This window comes from Artibeus jamaicensis, unplaced genomic scaffold (assembly GCF_021234435.1).
Source record: "Artibeus jamaicensis isolate MK-2021 breed Jamaican fruit bat unplaced genomic scaffold, CSHL_Jam_final contig_1715, whole genome shotgun sequence".
Taxonomy (NCBI): Eukaryota; Metazoa; Chordata; class Mammalia; order Chiroptera; family Phyllostomidae; genus Artibeus; species Artibeus jamaicensis.
Window position 1 is genome coordinate 619,482 of NW_026521335.1, and position 17,962 is coordinate 637,443.

Sequence of the window (17,962 nt, forward strand, 5' to 3'; positions counted from 1 at the left end):
GATGTTTTTAAGATGACTTGTTTTAGTTTTTAAAAACGTTTTTATTGGTATGAGGATTTGTTTGAATTATCTAGGCTTCCATATCCAGAATTGGTGGTCCCTTTCACCCTCAACGGAGGGGTCTTCTGAGAAGGTACGGTCCTCACTGTGCTATGGGATGAATCATGACTGGCCCACATCAGTCATGGCAACCCCTTCCTCCGCTCATCTGAGGAGGGCATATCATTCACTCTGGAACAAAAATGGGCACTTATTTGGTTCTGACCTAGTTTGCAGCACATGGCTAAATGCACCAAGAAGGTAGAATTATGGGTAAATATGAGACATACTATGGCACCTCCGTCAGGAAGATGGTGAAGAAAATTGAAATCAGCCAGCACGGCAAGTACATTTGCTCCTTCTGTGGCACAACTGAGATGAAGAGGCAAGCTGCGGGGATCTGGAACTGTGGTTCCTGCGTGAAAACAGTCACTGGCAGCACCTGAACCTACAGAACCACTTCTTCCATCACATTAAAGTCTGTCATCAGAAGACTGAAGGAATTGAAAGACCACTAGGAGCTCCAGAATTTGAAACATGCTAGCCTATAATAAATGGATTAATTTATGTTAAAAAAAAAAAAAAAGGCCCTGGCTAGTGTAGCTTAGTGTATTGGGCACTGGCCTGTGGACCAAAAGGTTGCTGGTTCAATTCCCAGTCAGGGCACATGCCTGGGTTGCAGACTAGGTCCCCAGTTGGGGGTGTGAGAGAGACAGTTGGTGGGTTACCTCACATACCAATGTTTCCCTCCCTCTCTTCCTTCCTCCTTTCCCCTCTGTCTAAAAATAAATAAAATATTCTCAAAGGCACTTTTTCCCTTTTTGTGGGAACCTGTCTATGAATCTTTGTGCCCTTTTGAAAGGGAGCTTTTGGGGAAACACTACTACCTTGTCTCTTTTTGTTTTCGGGTTGATGTCATATAAGTCACACTTGAATCTGTGGCAACCCCGCTGAGGTTTAAAAATAACTGATGGAAGAGAAAATTGAAGAGATGCCAAATCATGGCTCTTGCTATTGCTGAGCCACTTAAAAACCCTGGAACCCTTTGCTTTCAGGCTTCTTAAGGAAATAATAAACATTTTCATGGTTTCAATGTTTGGTTTTCTGTTGTTTGCAGCCCAAAGCATTCCTAACTGACATATCATCCTTCAAGACTCAGCTTTATTTTTTTAAGGTTTTATTTATTTTTAGATTGAGCAGAAGGGAGGGAGAAAGACAGGGAGAGAAACATCAATGGGTTGCCTCTAATATGCACCCTGACTGGGAACCGAACCTGTAACCTAGGCATGTCCCCCAACAGGGAATGGAACCAGCAACCTTGTGCTTTGCAGGATGACACCTAACCTACTGAGCCACACCAGTCAGGGCAAGACTCAGCTTTAAATGATACTTGCTCAGGAAGGCCTTCCTGAACCCCCCAGATCAATACATTTGATAATACTTTCTCTTTAGTAACCCTCAATATATCTGTAATTATCTGTGGAGTGATAGTCTTTCTCTCTGGCCTGTAGCTCCCTGAGAACAGACATCATGGTAAGTATCCCAGAGCCCAGCCTGGTGCCAGGCATGGTAGCCTCTAAAAAAAATGCCCAAATAAATAAACAAATACAAGAGTCAAGAGCACAAGTGGAGGGAGAAACCAGATTAAAAATTTAGAGGATGTGAATTAAAATAGGTGCAATTGTGCTTTTTCTAACACATGAAAACTTTTAACGATCAAAGGATCATTAAAGAGGGGTTGAATGGCCATGCGGTGAACGAGTGTGTGTTTATGAAACCTCATGGAAACTTCATGTCTTCAATATGACCTTTTCTTATTTCTTTCCTTTTGATTCAGGCTGGCCTCATCCAGCACCCTGACTCACCTGCCTCCTTCTCCCTTGCATGTTCCCTCCTTTAGTCTTTAAGTCCTCAGGACAGCGAGGTTCTGATCAGCCTCAAATAATTTTAGGAACAAAGCCTTGAGACTATGGACCCCGGAGACAGACCCAAGCCACAGATAACACACCTGGGTTGTGTTTCAGCTCCAGGCCCAGAAAAGCAATAAATCCAAATAATGCAACACCATGGCTGGCATCAGGACCATATAAACTGATTAACAACTCCCTCTAGCACTGATCAATCAGTAGAGACCAGGACTCCAATGCCATCAGCCACCATAATTAATGAGTTTTCCCTTGTATAACCCATTTCCTGGAAGCCAAGGGGAGCCAGGTCTTGGAGCATTAGCTCACCTGGACTCTGGGTGTGGGCCACGTCCTGAAAATAAACCCTTTCTTTTGCTACAAGCTCCTGTTCGTGTCTTACTGGGTTCTGATGTGCACAGGCAGAGGGACCCTTTTAGTCCAGTAACAGTTCATCTGGTACAAGTAGGAGGTGCCAAGCAGTGTTACGGATCCATCGGGGATTAGAAACCATAAACGTGCACTGGCATGAACCAGCAGAAGTGTGAGATTTCCTCCAGCAGCGCTCAGCTGTCTGGGTGTGGAAGGGACTGATCCAGAGACGGGGCTCTCAGGACAGGCTGCTTTCTGTTCTGCTCTCTGGCGAAGTAAATAAACGTAGATACAGAATTTTGTTTCCACTCTCTCAATACATGAAACCTTCAAAACTCAAAGGCTGGCCTTGTCTTTCCAGACTGGAAAATATCCTTGGCTGAAGCCCTTACCCAAGAAGACTTCCGCCTTCACCCCCTTGCCACGGGAAGACTTGAGGGGAATCCGTGAATTTCCTAAAGTTTGTACAAATTGTGGTGTGTGCGCTTGTGCATTTTTCTGGGAAGAGTTTTTACAGCTCCTACCAGATTCTTAAAGGTGTCTGTCATCCAGAAAGGCAAGGTCTCTTCACTTGGGGATGATGGGTCCTAGCCATGGACCACTGCGTGGCTCCACTGTGTGGATCAGGGCTGCACTGAGGGGCAGTCCTGGCCCTGCTTATTGACAAGAGGAGGAGGGACAGTTGTGGATGTGCTGACTCCGGGTCAGAGGCCTCAGCCGTGCCTCTTGGCTCCTCAGTTTCCTTTTTTCTGAAGAAGAGGAACGATAATCACAATTCCTTATCGCAGAGGACTGTTGTAAAGATTAAATGCGTTAATACATGCAAACGCTTAGGACCCTGCCTGGCACTCAGTGAGGGCTGATTTTTATCACAAGGAGCAGTTGGTGATGTGTCAGGAGATACATTCAAGGAAAGCGTAGTAGCAGCTGACCTTATGCAAAGAACACAGTCTAGGCATTCTCTCCCCTCTGATAAGTCCTTTGTGAGCCTGGGCAAGTTTCTGAACTGCTCTGTGCCTCAGTTTTCTCATCTGTAATATGGAGATGATGTAACAATCTCATAGGATTGTTGTATTGCTTTCTATGCAGGGACAGGGCAGTGACTGAAACTCACTAAATGCTGGTATTAATATTGTTATTATTACTGCCTAGGTAATAATAATAATTTCCTAGGGCTCCTTGTTTTGTGAGAGGCCCTTTCCAGCTGGTTCCCATGGCCTTTCCTCTCGATGAAATCTTCACAGTCACCTTCATACATACTGTCTGCCTCACGTGGCTCTAGGGAGTGAAGAACTGAGACCCGAGAACAGTACAGTGACTAACCCGCAGGCCTCTCCACCTGCACCCTTCCACACAGTATCCCCTTCCAAGACTCTCCCCTTCTTTCCTCCTTTCCTCCTTGTGAAGTTCCACACTGGCCACAGAGCCATCCTCGTCGCCCCGGTCCACTGCCCTGCCCCAGTCTTGTGTGGCACGGCCACAGCCCTACAGCCACAGCCCTGCAGCCAGCTCCCCTCTTGCACTAGACCACAGACCCCCACCCCAGGCACAGGGCCTGCCCAGTCCTACCCACCCCCCTTTTTTTTGGACACTTCTCAATTTTTTTTTTCAGAGAGAGGGAAAGGGAAGGAGAAAGAGAGGGAGAGAAACACCAATATGAGACAAACATTGTCTGCCCTGGCTGGTGTGGCTCAGTGGATTGAGTGTGGACTGCAAACCAAAGGGTTGCTAGTTCAATTCCCAGTCAGGGCACATGCCTGGGTTGCGGGCCAGGTCCCCAGTGGGGGACATGTGAGATGCAACCACACATTGATATTTCTCTCCTTTTCTCCCTCCCTTCCCCTCTCTAAAAATAAATAAATAAAATATTTAAAAAAAAAAATCGTTTGCTTCTTATATGCAGCCAGACCCAGGACCAAACCCACAACCCAGGCCTCTGATGTCTGACCTGACTGTGAATCGAACCGGTGACAACCCCCCACCTCCACCTGCTCTTTGGGGTGATAGCCAACCAACTGAGCTACACTGGTCAGGGCAAGTCCTATTCCCCTATTCCTTTTACTGTATATATCACCATTCTTTGCACAGAGAATGCCTTCTCTAGAGAGCTGCTGAATGAAGGAAATGAAATACTGGACAATTCCACTACTGCAAAGCCCACATATGTTGAAGGGAAGTAGGGAAGAATTGTTATATCCACCAGATGCGAGAATAACTTTCGAAGACCTTTCAGGGTTTTGATCTTATTTTATTGGCCAAGCTTAACCTGCACAGGGGCAAACTCTCAGAGTGTCCTGAGACACGGTACCCAAAAGGGCTGCAGATGAGAGACGTGCCCAGCGCTTATAGCTAAGTCCTTATATAGGGGCACGCAAGCAAGCGTTGAACAGAAGCAGACGTGGCAGTTAGCTATTTGCTGACAGAGACCGTGCGCGGGAACAGGGTGGGGTGTCAAAATTCAAAACTAAACAGATTACGATCTGCCTATCTTGCTCTAAGTAGGGCATTCACATACTGCAGGATGCCTGCTCAGCCTTTGTTTGCATGCTGTCCCTTGTTCCTGTTTTACTGTGGTCAGGCTATGTTCTCAATTTCCCAGATCTCAACATTCCCCCATTTTCTTCGGGAGTATGTCAAACCCTTGACTCTTCATCGTCTGGGAGAAGGGTATATGGTTGGGAAAGTACCATTAATTTAACTGTTTCTACTCTTTCCTTTTGGACTATTATATACTTCTTTGTAGAACTACTTACATAGTTCTAACAAAGCAATCAAAGATTTAGAACAAAAAGAATACAGATGGTGTAAAGACCAGGTATTTCCCTTGCTATCACCTATAATTCCAGTTCTATTATTGTAAAAGAGCAGTCAGAAACCAAGTTTTTTTCAACTTAAAATACTTTCATGTCTTTGCTCCCTACTCACACTGTCCCAACTCCGGGTACTGTAAATCAGGAAAGAGTACACATCTGTGTTTCAGGTCGCTGGCACTATCAGCTGTATCAGGCAGGATCTCTAGTTAATCTAAAGTTATGTGGCATTTTTTCATGATCTACTGGCAAGAGTTCTTTTGTACTAAGTTCTAGTCAAAGTCTCTCTTGTTTTCTAGGCCACACGGCCAAAGGGGGCACCCCAAAGCCATGTGGGCTTCTTCTACTAAAGCTGCAGGGGTCGTCACTCTGCCCTAAACCACGTGGCTCCCTCTTTCACCTGGGTAGTTATCCCCTCATGTCCTGGAGCTGATCTTTTCTAAGCTCTTATACAGGCCTCCCCCCTCAGGGGCTCTGCTCCAAGTTACATCCGGGGTAAGTTACTTTATTCCCCCAGCTCTAAGCCTGACTACACTGTTTAACACATCCACGAAACTAGCCAAAGGCCATAGATTTGTCAAATAATCACTCTAGAGGTCAGCTGCAAAACCGTTGCTATGCAAAACAGCTCTCAATGGCCCTGCTCTATTCGTCCCTTCCCCCTGGGGGGATGAGGGCATCTCAATATTTCTTGGACACCCCGAACTCTGGACTCCATCTCAGATCCTTTCTGGGGCCCCCCCTTGGATGCACCCTGTATCAGAGTCACCAAAAGGCACTGTAGGCTAAGAGACTGTACACAGTCCGAACACAGTAGGCCATGGAGAAAAACAGGACTCTGATCCACAACCTGCAAAACCCTGCTCAGGAAACCAACTCAGGAAGTGAGACTATCTCTAGTAACAATCCAGGAAGCTAAACAGTAACTTCTGGAACAACTGGCTCAACATGGCCAGGACTTGATGAATAACGGACAGCTTCCCTAATTTTTGTCCCCATTTCAATTTAGAACCAACCAGAGAAAGCCAGATATGCACCCCCGACCAGCCCTACCAGGCTTCTAGTTAGCCGGCCCACAGCCTCCCCAAGCCAACAGCCTCCAGGCAGGGCAAGCCCGAACCCTCCCCTTTTCCACCGTAGAGTGTTCCCACTCTGTCAAAATGCAAGTGACCGCGGCAACTCCCTCACTACAGCAAGTTCCGAATAAGCAGACTTTGCTTTTCTCATTTGGTGGGTCTTCGTTTATTTCCAGAAGACCCAGGCATGAAAGGGCAGTGAGGGGAGGCCCAGAAAGCCGTCCATCAGTTCCCTGGGGGTGGGGCTCTGGGCCCTCAGACAACGCGGTTGCTGGCTGCTCCACTGGAAACGCTGATCAGACTTTGGACTCGGTTGAGCGAGAGCAGGAGAAGCCAAATTGACTCAGATTAAATCCCCCAGGCATAAAATCATAAAGGAGTTTTTGTTAAATGCTGATTGGGAGGGAGGAGCTCCAGAGATCTGGGGAAAGGGTAGGACATCTGGGACTGAAGAAGCAAGGGAAAGCTGGGAGCTTTGCCTGGAGCAGGAGCCTGGAGCTGCCTCCGTGCAGCTTTGCCTTGATGACTGCGGATGAGTTAAAGTTATGATTCTCATCTAAACTGCACCAAGATTCTTTACTTAATCTGCAGGTACTGAGTGCATTTACTCAATCCACAGATATTTGCTGAGTGTGTAGTATGTACCTGGCACTGTTTTAGATGCTGGAGATGTGACCAGCAAGGCCACTGACATTGTGGAGCCCACACCGACATTGTGCAGGAACACAGACAGTAAATGACTAAACCTATAAGTTAATTTCCCAAGTGGCAAGTTCCCTTTTGAAAGTAAACTGGGATGAGGTGATAGACAGAGGGTGGTTGGGGGTTGGGGCACAGCTTTAGGAAGCGTGACATTGGAGCTGACACCAGAAAGAAACAGCAATGCAGCTATCAGGGGACACAGCTTCCCAGGCAGAGGGCAGGGCTTGTGCAAAGGCCCTGAGGTGGGACCAGGTTCAACATGTTCAACGAGGAGCAGAAGGAAGGGCGGTGTGGCGAGAGCGGTGTGATCAGAGGGTACCAGTGGCAGCCTGGAGCCCGGGGGACGGCCCTGGTCAGACAATGCATGACAGGCCTTCCTGGCCATGTTAAGAGTTTAGATGTCGCCCTGACCCAGTGGCTCAGCTGGCTGGAGTGGCATCCCGACCACCGAGGGATTTGAGGTTTGGACCCCATCAGGGCCGGGGTTGGGAGTTAGATCCCCAACAATGTTTCTCTTTCATATCGATTTTTCTCTCTCTCTTCCTCTCTCTCTAGAATCAATAAACATATTCTCGGGTGAAGATTTTAAAAACATTAAAATAGACTAATTTTTTTAAGTTTAGATTTTATTCTAAATATAATAGGAAGTGACTGAAAGAGGGCACTGAACGACCAGCCTACCTGAGTGCTTTCATCAAGGCCTTCGATGAACTTCCGGGTGAGACGCTGGGCATCCCCGGAAGTCGGAAGTCGGAAGTCGGAAGTCGGAGTGTGTGGCCCTGAAGAGCTGTCAGGTGGTCAGGCCCAGCAACCAGAAGCCACACCAAAATCCCTTGTTGAGTAGGACAAAGTGGGGCAGGAGTGTGTGAAATCCCCTAAAATTGCACGCTGTTTTTTTGTGTGTGTACTATCTTTTAGAGAAGAACCAGGAGCTTTTTTAGCCTCAGAGGAGTTTCTGTGACCAGAGGCAGACAGAGAAGAACATTGGTCTGTCTGCTCACACACGCGTGTGCCAGTCAGTAAGGACACACAGATGTTGCCTTGGAGGAGGGGAGCGGGCGGGGGAGGGAGACACTTTCCACTGCGTGCCACGTGCACACGCTTTGCCTATTTTTAAAATCCCGCTTCAGTGTGAAGGACTGAAGCTGCAAAGGAAGGATGGGTGGGGAGGAAGGTGCTAAAGTCTTGGTGTGGCCAGGGCGGGGTGGTGACAAATATGCTGGTCCCAACTTGACCCACCCCACCCCTAACCTGTGGGAATAAGCCTCACTCTCAGAGGGCTTGTCTCGGAGAGGCGGGTGTGGGGCACACCTTGCTGAGCCCGCAGACAGCTGTGCAAGTGCCAAGTGCTCTGTTCCAGGACAGAGGCTGGGACAGAGCCCCTGGAGCTGCCCTTTGCTCGGGTCACTGAAGCCACTGCCCTCCTCTGCCCACGCCCCAGCCTCCGCTGAGCCGTCACATTCCTGGAGGGAAGCCTGGGCCTCCTCATCACAGCACCCTGCCATGCCCGCCAGGAGCTCAGGGCCCCTATTTGGATGCATCTCTCAGCTGCTTCCATGAAGGGTCTACTCCCAAAGCCTTGGTTGGTCACTTTGCTCGGAAGAAAAGTTCCCCTCGCTCTGCCTGGTCCGTGCCCAGTGCTAGCCGGGCAGATGGAGGCTGAGATGGGCATGTTTTCTCTAATCCCCAGATTCTTGGCTTGCATTCGCTTTGCCTCCCCACAAATAGGTCTGGACTGGCCTCAGGACCCACCTGTTCTCAGCAATCAGCCAGTGGGCAAGGACCCACCTCCCTGAGGTGTTCAGATCCCCAGTAATCCAGGGACACGAGTCAGGGAGTGGAGTCAGCTGCTGATGACAGGTCCCTGGCTGGGCGCAGAGGAGGCCAGGGCCTCACGGTCCCTGGCCCCTACTCTCCCTAATCAGGGAGGGTACCAGGTCGATCAAACTAGGGAGGTGCCCTCCTGCTGTGGAACAATGGAAACCTTTTAATAGTATGCTCCTGGGACCTCCGCTGTGGTGCGGGTGCAGGCACTCACACTAGCGTAGCCACGCAGAATTTCACCGCTGGTCAGCTAACTCTCCACCGAGTAATGACACCAGCCAATTTTTGTGGGGGCTTACTGTGTGCCGAGCACTGTTCTGCTAATACTGTGTTACCTTCTCGATTAAACCCCACAGAACCCCGAGGCGGAGGAACAGAGACACCCCCTTTCACACAGCCCGTCACCAGGGAGCTGTGCTGGGGCCCAGGGGCCAGAGAACAGAAGTGCAGATCCTGGCAGGTCTGCACGCTGGGGTCTGAGCACAATGTGGGGCGCCTGTAGCTTGGAGTTGGGACATGGGCCCCAGGCTCTGCACCGCCAGAACTTTCGTTCCCCCGCAGCTCACAACCTCCTGGGGCAAGGGGGGCATTTCCTTCTGTAAAATAGGGGGCGGCCCGCACCTCACCAGCCCTCCCAGCTCCTAACAGGTGCAGTTACTTTGGATAAAGGTTGAGCGCCTCCTGCTGAGACATGTTCCTGAAAATCTCCACTGAGCCGGCCAGCTCTCTACTTCTCCCTCGCTCTCAGGAAGGCGCTGTGGGGTTGCTGGGCCAGGAAGGGAGGCCTTGGTTCTGGCTCTGGTTCTGCTTCCCGAGTCACAAAGAACAATGGGGTATCTCCTGCCTCATTGTTCTTACCTGATCAATGAAAGCAGAGTCCATCAGCCCACCCCACTTTATAGGGCTCTGAGGGCAAAGCAAATAGGATGATGACTCTGAATCACCATTGGAAACTGTGAGGTTCTGCGGGTGCTGGGAGTTCAGGGCTGAGATGTCCACTGACCCTGCACCTGCTTGTGTTTCCCAGTTGCTGAGATGAGAGCAGGACCTGAAGTGGGAGAATGGTGGGCAGGACTGGGCTCACAGGACAATCACTGCCTGGGTCCCGACCACCCCCCCTGGGGAAGCAGGAGGCCCTTCCCAGTGGCAGAGGAAAGCCAAACAGAGGATGGAGCTTGAACTAGCTTCAGCTCACCAGGGGAGGCAGAGGACACTGGGAACTCAGAAACTGGGTTTTCTTCACATGCTGGCTGGCCCCATGCTGACTCATCAAAGGCAAAGCCTCAGGGAGCTGACCCCAAATGACAATTCGTTAAAGGTTGTAATCAAGCACCCACTATGTACCAGACACTGAAAAACAGCTGCAAAATGGCAAGGGGAAGCCCCACTGTTGAGTTTAGGTGCACCCTGTGCACCCCTCGTGCCCGCAGAGCCAAGGGACTGTCTGGGAACTTTTGTGGTGGTTGCAAAGTCTTGGCTTGAACCTGAGGCCTCTGAGCAGCAACCCCCACCCACACTTCTCATACCCAGGAGAGAAGTGATGCCCTCCCTAGAGCCCCAGCAATCCCGCCGCAGCCAGTGGTGGCAGCCGGAGTCAGGTGCCTCTGTGCATGTGCAGGCAGGTGACCCTGGGCCAGTGGGTGCCTCCTGCCTCAACCTGCACCGCGTCCACCAGCCTCCCCCTGCTCCGCCTGACTCCAGCCCTTGGTATGTGCAACCTTCCCCCTCATGCTGGAACGAGGTGCCTGCTGGGCTTGTGTGCCTGGTTGTTCCCTCACCTTCAGCTCCTCTGGGAGCTTGCTTACCCCCTAAATTAAACATTTCCTTCTCAGTGTGTATCCCCAGTTCACTGGGTGGTTCAGTGGACAATTCTAAGCATTTTGCTGAAGTTTCACCTCATGGCATACGCCACATAAGTGGTGACTAAAATGTTATCAGGTCATTCTCAATGCCAGGTCCTACTAGGGAAACCCAGAAGGGCAAGGCAAGGTTCTGCTCTTAGGGATTTATAAGGTAGTTATTGAAACTTAATGGCATGAGGACACAGCCTGCTACAATCCTACCCTGCCATCGGGAGTGTGGGTTACAGAGCGGGGTGCAGCTGGGGGGCGAGGTCATGCCTGACCAGCTTCTGCTTCCTGCAAGAGGGGGCATTTGAGCTGATCTGAAAGGATGAGTAGGCTGGGAGGGGAGGGAAAAAGGGCAGAAGGCATTCCAGGGATGCCACGAGCCAACGGTCATGCATTTTGTATTGATCGCTGTCACTGTGACCCACGTAGAAGGTGATGGCTTTGGTGGCAGTCACAGAGCAGACAAAGACACTTTGCTATGTGAAGGACAGCATGTCTTTGAGCTAAGTGGACTGGACTTCATGTCTATGACATGACCCAGGATCTAATTCTGGGTTTGCCAGAAATTGCCACGATCTCCACCTGTAAATGAAGGGACTGACCAAAATGACCTCTAAAGTCCCCTATGGGTCTGGAATAAGGAGAGAAAAGGGGGAAGACGACTCTAGGACCTTGAAAAGCAGCCCCGACAAGAGGAGATGAGCAGTCAGGAGACGGATCTGCTTTGGGAGCAGAGTTCAGTTTTACATCAGTGGAGGAGACCCCTTCACGACCCTTCCCTCCCCCGGGTCCTTAGTCCTGCCGGGTCCCCACTGCTCCCCTCCTCCCTGGGAGCGGGACCTGAGCCAGAAAGGAACTGGGTTTGCTCCGGGAGCTCTGTCTGCTTCTCCCTGAGGGAATAAACACCTCTGCCATCACCTACACGATCTGAGTGTGTCCACAGGTAAGACAGGTAAGGTAGGAATCCCCTAAACTGACGTTTCCACTGCCCCGGGAGAAAGGGCTCTTGAAACAGAAGTGAGGCTGTTACTGAAATAAATTGAAGTGTGCTTCCCACATACCGGTGTGCCAGGACCCAGAGTAGTTCCTACTTCATTGGTAAACTCCCAAGGAGTGGTGTAGACCAGGGGGCCTCAAACCGGGTGTGCATAGAACCCCTGTGAGCTCAGGGACAAGATCCTGCAGACCGAGGGACGAGGTACCTGCATTTTTGTCGGCCCCGCAGGCACCTTCAGGCACCTTCAGGCACACCCAGGTGAGAGACTCCCTGGCCTGGAGACGGCGGCTGTGGCCGGTGTTTTGGGCTGGGAGAGAGATGGAGAGAGGTGGTCCAGGCTAGTGAGGGGTGGAGGGTGGGTGCCCCAAGTTCAGAAGAGAGGGAGGGGGAGGGAGTTGTAGAAAAAGAGGCCCTGGCTGGGGGGCTGTGGCCTCAGGGCAAGGCTTTGAATGCCAGGCTAGGAGTCAGGACCGGATCCTGAAGCTCCTAAAGCCCCGGAGGCCCTGAGCAGAAAAGGGAGACCCCTTCTAGCACCAGGAGCAAGCGTAGCCCCTTCTTCACCCACTCAGGCCCCGCGAGGTGTCTGAGGTGAGCCTGGGCCTTCAGTCACAGGGGCCAGCCCCTCAACTCACAATGCCTTCGGAGCGCGCCCTGACGCTTCGATTTCTGGCTTCAAGTCCTTGGAATGTAGAAAATTCTGCCTCTCTTGGCTGCCCTGCCCGCGTCTCTGGCCACAGTTTCCAGTCTTGTACCCTGATTCCTACCCTTTTATATTTGCCTTTCTTAGGCCATCAGCACAATCTGTCATGATTATTTTGACACCAAACTGCCTTTCCCTAGGCACAGAGCAAGGGTCACACGGGGAGGATGGCCCCTTCCTCGGGCAGTCCTGAGGGCGGAGTCTGCTGTCTCCAGTGACAACGCCCTGGAGGAAGAAGCCATTTCTTGGAGCTCAGGTGGTAGAAGGAACCTGCTCAGATTCTGGGCCATGGAATCTGGCACCCACTCACCTGGTCCTCCCTGCTCAGCTCTGAAAGGGACACCTTCCTTCAACCACGGAGAGAGCCCGCATCACCTCCAGAGCCTGCTACTCTGTATACCTCTCTCTGCTTTGCCCAGAAAAAATTCTTAATTTACTTCTGGAATTAGGAGTGAGTGTGGGAATTGGGCCCCATTATCACATGGACCTTTATTCTCTTGTAGGAGCCTCTTTGGGGAGGGAAGACAGGTTTCTGTCACCTTCCTCACTTGGGACAAACTGCACTCCTTCCTGCTCTTCATTCACATCTGCAGTTGGTCTCGGAAGTGGTCACAGTGCAGTACTTTGTGTGGCCAGTACATTAAGTGCAATTCCAGACTCAAGAACGAAACAATAGGTTGCTCTGTTTTCTCAAAATTCTTGGAACCCTCCCGCCCTGTCCCCACCGCTAGGTAGCGCCTGCCCTTCTTTCTGGGACTCAGCCTGCTTCCCTAGCAGCTACCAGACCTGGGCCAGCCCACGGCACCTCACATTCTGGTCCAGGAACCCAAAGGTGCAGGGAGCCGGCCAAGCTGGGCCAACACCACAGAACTTGGTCCTGGTGGGGTGTCTGCTGCCAGACTTCTTAGTCGGGAAGAAGGCTCTGCCCAAACAGCAACATCACTTTATTCCCCAGCCCCTGGCACGGAGGCCAGGCCACTACACGCAGCCGGCTGCGAGGGCACACTGACAACACGTGCTCTGTCACCGGCCCTCCCTGAGAGCTCGCTGGGCTCTGACACAGCACCGTGGGGGACTGCAGGGAACTGCGGGTATTGCGACAGGGCAGCTTTTCGTCTTCACACGCGCAGTCTTTTGTTATTACTATTATCATTGATGGTGGTTTTAAAGACAGAAATGGGTGGAAGGAAGAGAAAAAGAGAAAGAGGGAGAGAGAGAGGGGCAGAGACATCGATTTGTTGCTGCGTTTATCCATGCCCTCCCTGGCTGGTTCTCGTGTGTGCCCTGACTGGTACTGGTGTCCGGATGGCGCTCTAACCAGCCGAGCACCCAGCCAGGGCACGATGCAGAGCCTTGCCCTGTGTGGCATAGGACTAAAAATAGATTTGAATAGCATTGTTAATCATAGCGCTGGCTTGCTTTTTTTTTTTTTTTTTTACTTTTATTTTTGATTTTAGAGAGAGGAGAAAGGAGGGAGAAAGAAAGGGAGAGAAACATCGATGTGAGAGAAACCTCGACTGGCTGCTTCCATACCTGGAACCTGCATCCCAGGCCTGGCTGACTTTCCTTTGTGACCCCCCAGCCCCACCGGCCGGCTCTCACCCACAGGCTACCATTTTTATTTTGGTTTTTACCATAGCGTATGAAATAGAGACACTGGGTCCTGATGTTCCTCTCCAAGACCCTAGGATGTGGCTGAGCGGAGGCTTGTGTCAGAGGGACGGGTCCTGGCTAATTGTTCCCCATTCCGCGGATGTGCACCATTTGATTACATCTGTATATCAGTTACATCAAGTCTGTAATGGGAAACACATCATCTGAGGAATCTCCCCAATGCGGCAGACAGTGAATAGCCTTAAACACTCTGGAGGCCTAACCCAGAAGCTCTAGCTTGTGGGTTTCCCAAACCTGAACGTAAGAAGATATGCACCCTTCACGCAGATGTCAAAGTACTGACGGTTTTGTAAACTTAATGGCTGCCAACGTCAAGTCTGATCAATTCATTCAGTTCCATAAACATTTACTGAGCATTTCCTGTTTTCAGAATGCTGATGGACAGACAAACAGCTCAGGACAGTACCCAGGCAAAGTCTGTGCCCAAGGACTTTGGGACCCGCGGACAAGCAATGGTAGACTGAGATTTAGAATCAAATCAAGAAGAATTCTGCCCTGGCTGTGTGGCTCAATGGGTGGAACACCTGTCAGTGAACCAAAAGGCCGTTTGATTCCCCGTCAGGGCACATGCCTGGGTTTTAAGCTAGATCCCCAGTTGGGAGCGTGTGAGAGGCAATTGATTGATGTTTCTCTCCCTCTCTTTCTCCTTCCCTTCCCCTTTCTCTAAGAAATAAAATCTTTAAAAAAATTTTTTAAAGAATTCTGACTTTGGGAGTTTCTGACCAAGTTCAGCATCTCCAGAGCAGTGACTAGAAGACCAGAATAGCCACCCACGTCTTGATGCTCCTCTTACCGGACAAGTCACGCCCTGTGTCTTTGTCATTGCATCACACCAGAGCCAGCTCAGCCACGATGGGCTGAGACAACCAGAAAGTGCCGGGACGTGGCCAGAGCTGAGGCCGTGCTCATCGTATCTCATTCATGGGCTCACCCTACCAGCACTTAATTGAGTGCCTACTACGTGCACAGCCAGGTGGTCCCCACCCTCTAGGCTCCTTGCTGAGAACAGGTCACAATAAGCTGTTCTCAGAACTGTTGCAGGGAGAGCGCACTGGGCCGAGGCAAAGCCAAAGGGTCAGAGGAACGGCATCAGTGAAAGAAAACAGCGAGGAATAACACGACCAGACACTGGGAGTCCACAGCTGCAGACCAGCCTGGCGTGTAACAACTGGGAAGAGAGCGGCTCCTCTGGAACAAAGGAGCTGAGCAAACCACGATTCCGAGAGGCAGAAAGGCACATGCCAGGCTTCCCGAAAATGGTTGCCGCTGTGGCCGCAAACCAAAAGCAGCTTCACGTTGGTTTCTGGCCCCATCTGCCCCCGCTGGTGTTAGCATCAGTATCATCTTGGAACAGGGACAACATCTCACAGGAAACACTGGTTTACAATGTTATCGAATTCAACACAAATACAACTTCCTTAGCTTACAGGGAAAATTACTCTAACTCAGCTACATTTCTCAGACATTTCACTTGCAGCCCTGGCTGGTGCGACTCAGTGGACTGAGTGCTGGTTGGCAAACTGAAAGGTCGCTGGTTTGATTCCCAGTCAGGGCACGTGCCTGGGTTGCAGGCCAGGTTCCCAGTTGGGGGTGTGGGGCGTGAGAATCTGATGTTTCCCTCTCTTTCTCCCTCCCTTCCTCTCTCTAAAAATAAATAAATAAAATCTTTAAAAAAATTCACTTGCATACAACATATACTAATAATAGCTTCTAACTGTGAGATTTGGGGCCAATTATGGAATTTCTCTTTGTGTCTGTTCCCAAACCTGTTACGACAAAGACTATACACTGAGTAAGTACTATATCCAGGCTAGCTGTATTATTGAGACAGGCCCACCAATTTTACTTGGCACGTCACTGGTAAAGGCACAGGAAATTCTGTTCTCACTGCAGAATTTGCAGACCACCAAGTCAGGAGAGGCGACAACTGTAGTTGATCTCATGATCTCTTTGGTCTGCAGCCACTTTTTAATGGAAAGGGCTATTTCCGACCTTCAGTTCACGGCAGTTAAAAATGTCAAAGGCAGACCTTTTCCATCTTCCCAGGCTCCCTTCTCACTCTGCTGTCTTCAGCCCCACCCTCCTGTCCAGTCCTTCACCTCCTTGCAGATGAGTGAATGCTGACAGGGTGTGATTGGGGACCACAAAAAGGTCCCTGACCTAAAACGGCTTCCCGTGCACCAAAGGCTGGGCGTTCCATCATCCTCAGGGCACTCTGAGGTCTGAGCAGGGGGGGGCTCCGCTCCAAGCCCATGACTATAAATAAGCCTCTTGGTGAGGGCTGTCGCCGACAGCCCCTACATAAACCAGCCCGCCTGGGAGGGGGCATTAATCTGTTATCTGTCCCGGCTCTTTAGGAACACAGGGCATTTTGAGGAGAGGTATAGATTTAAGGCCGGCAGAAAAACCTGACCTCGGCCATGTTTCCTGCATTGTGCTTGGTGTCTTAAAGTTTTGTGGTTGTTTCTGTGACTTTTGTGACTTTTTAATATTTTAAAACCAGGGTATTTTATAACTTCTCTTGAGAAATGAAAACAGAAAAACAGAAGCTACAGCAACATTGTCCTGCCCACCCCCCAATCAAAGGGGTCTCCAGCGACCCCAGCCAGCTCACCTACCTGTCCAGGGGCCTCTGAGCTTCGGCGGAAAAGTCAGGAGAGCAGGACTGGGCAGCTGGGACTCATTTGTTTGTTCTGTAACATTGCAATTCAAGTATTTCTTTCAACCCTACAAATAGAAAAATACAAAATAAAAGTGCAAAATATGAAAAAATATTTTACAAACTAAAAAGAACTCAGGTATTTAATGAGAAAACAAAACATGCCTGTTAAACTTCAAATAAGGGTACAACATTTTTACATTGTAAAAGCAATTTGCATTTGCACCTCCCTCATCTCAGAGATAACCTTGCTTCCGTGGGGTCCAGCCCCACTTACTGCCCCGTGGCTGGCTGGCTCCGACTAGACCCTGCCCCTCGAGGGGGCACTAACAGTGCCCTCAAAGCCAAGTGCTGCAGGTGCTCAAGATCGGTAGGCGGGCGAGCCCTGGCCAGACAGCTCGGTCCTCTGGAGCGTGTGCCGAGGCTGTAGGTTTGATCTGTGGTCAAGGCACATAGAGGAATCAACCAACGAATGCCTAAATACATGGACCGCACCAATGTTTCTATCTCTCTGAAATCAACTTTTAAAAAGTACCGAGTAGGCTAAAAGTATACAACTGTGGCTCATGAGTAAATGGCAATTAAAAAAAAAAAATAGCCCTGGCTGGTGTAGCTCCGTGGATTGAGTGAGGGCCTGAGACCCAAGGGATTGCCGGTTCGATTCCCAGTCAGGGCACTTGCCTGGGTTGCAGGCCCGGTTCCCAGTGGGGGACACACAAGAGGGAACCATACACTGATGTTTCTCTCCCTTTCTCTCTCCCTTCTCTTCTCTCTAGAAATAATTAAATAAAATGTTTAAAAAAATTAATAGTAGTAACCACCTATTACCTACTATGTAAGCCATATATATAACTATTATTTTTAAACATAAGTCATAACACAGGTAATACGTGTGGTTAAAAGTTCAAACAGCATATAAACGTAAAGTGTAAAACGTGAAGGTTTATTTCCCCGCCCCCAACCCCACCCCCCATTCCTGGAGTCGCCACAAAGACCGAGTTTGGGGTGCATTTTTCCGTATATGAATGGGTACAGACATATTTCCAAGCCTATCATAATGTACATATATAATATCAGATTAACCCCACTTTGCAGACGAGGAGACTGCAGTGCAGAAGGAATGAAGTATTCATCCAAGACCACAGAGCTGGCAACCAACTACTGGTGCTGAGATTCAAATCCTGAAGTCGGCGCATTCCTCCCGCCACGCACTTTTCATGGGCGAGGAAACCGAGGCTCGCAGCGGTGCCCGAGCCGTCAGAACCTCGGGGTGCGCGCCGGCTGCGCGGAGGAGCGGACCTTGGCTCACGCGGGTCCGGGGGCGCGCGAGGCCGTCCCGGCCGGGTTCGCAGGCC

The 17,962-nt window shown here is 50.3% G+C and overlaps 1 long non-coding RNA gene and 1 pseudogene across 1 annotated transcript; one reads left to right on the plus strand and one right to left on the minus strand.

Moving 5' to 3' along the window:
• The first annotated feature begins 279 nt into the window (after window positions 1-279).
• LOC119035266 (60S ribosomal protein L37a-like) lies at window positions 280-557 on the plus strand (annotated as a pseudogene).
• A 6,825-nt stretch (window positions 558-7,382) lies between these two features.
• On the minus strand, window positions 7,383-17,040 carry LOC128628155 (uncharacterized). Its single transcript, XR_008392483.1, has 4 exons — window positions 16,808-17,040; window positions 16,567-16,675; window positions 7,585-7,735; window positions 7,383-7,454 (listed from the first exon to the last, which is right to left on the minus strand). It is a non-coding gene; the product is annotated as an uncharacterized LOC128628155 (long non-coding RNA).
• Window positions 17,041-17,962: the final 922 nt, after the last annotated feature.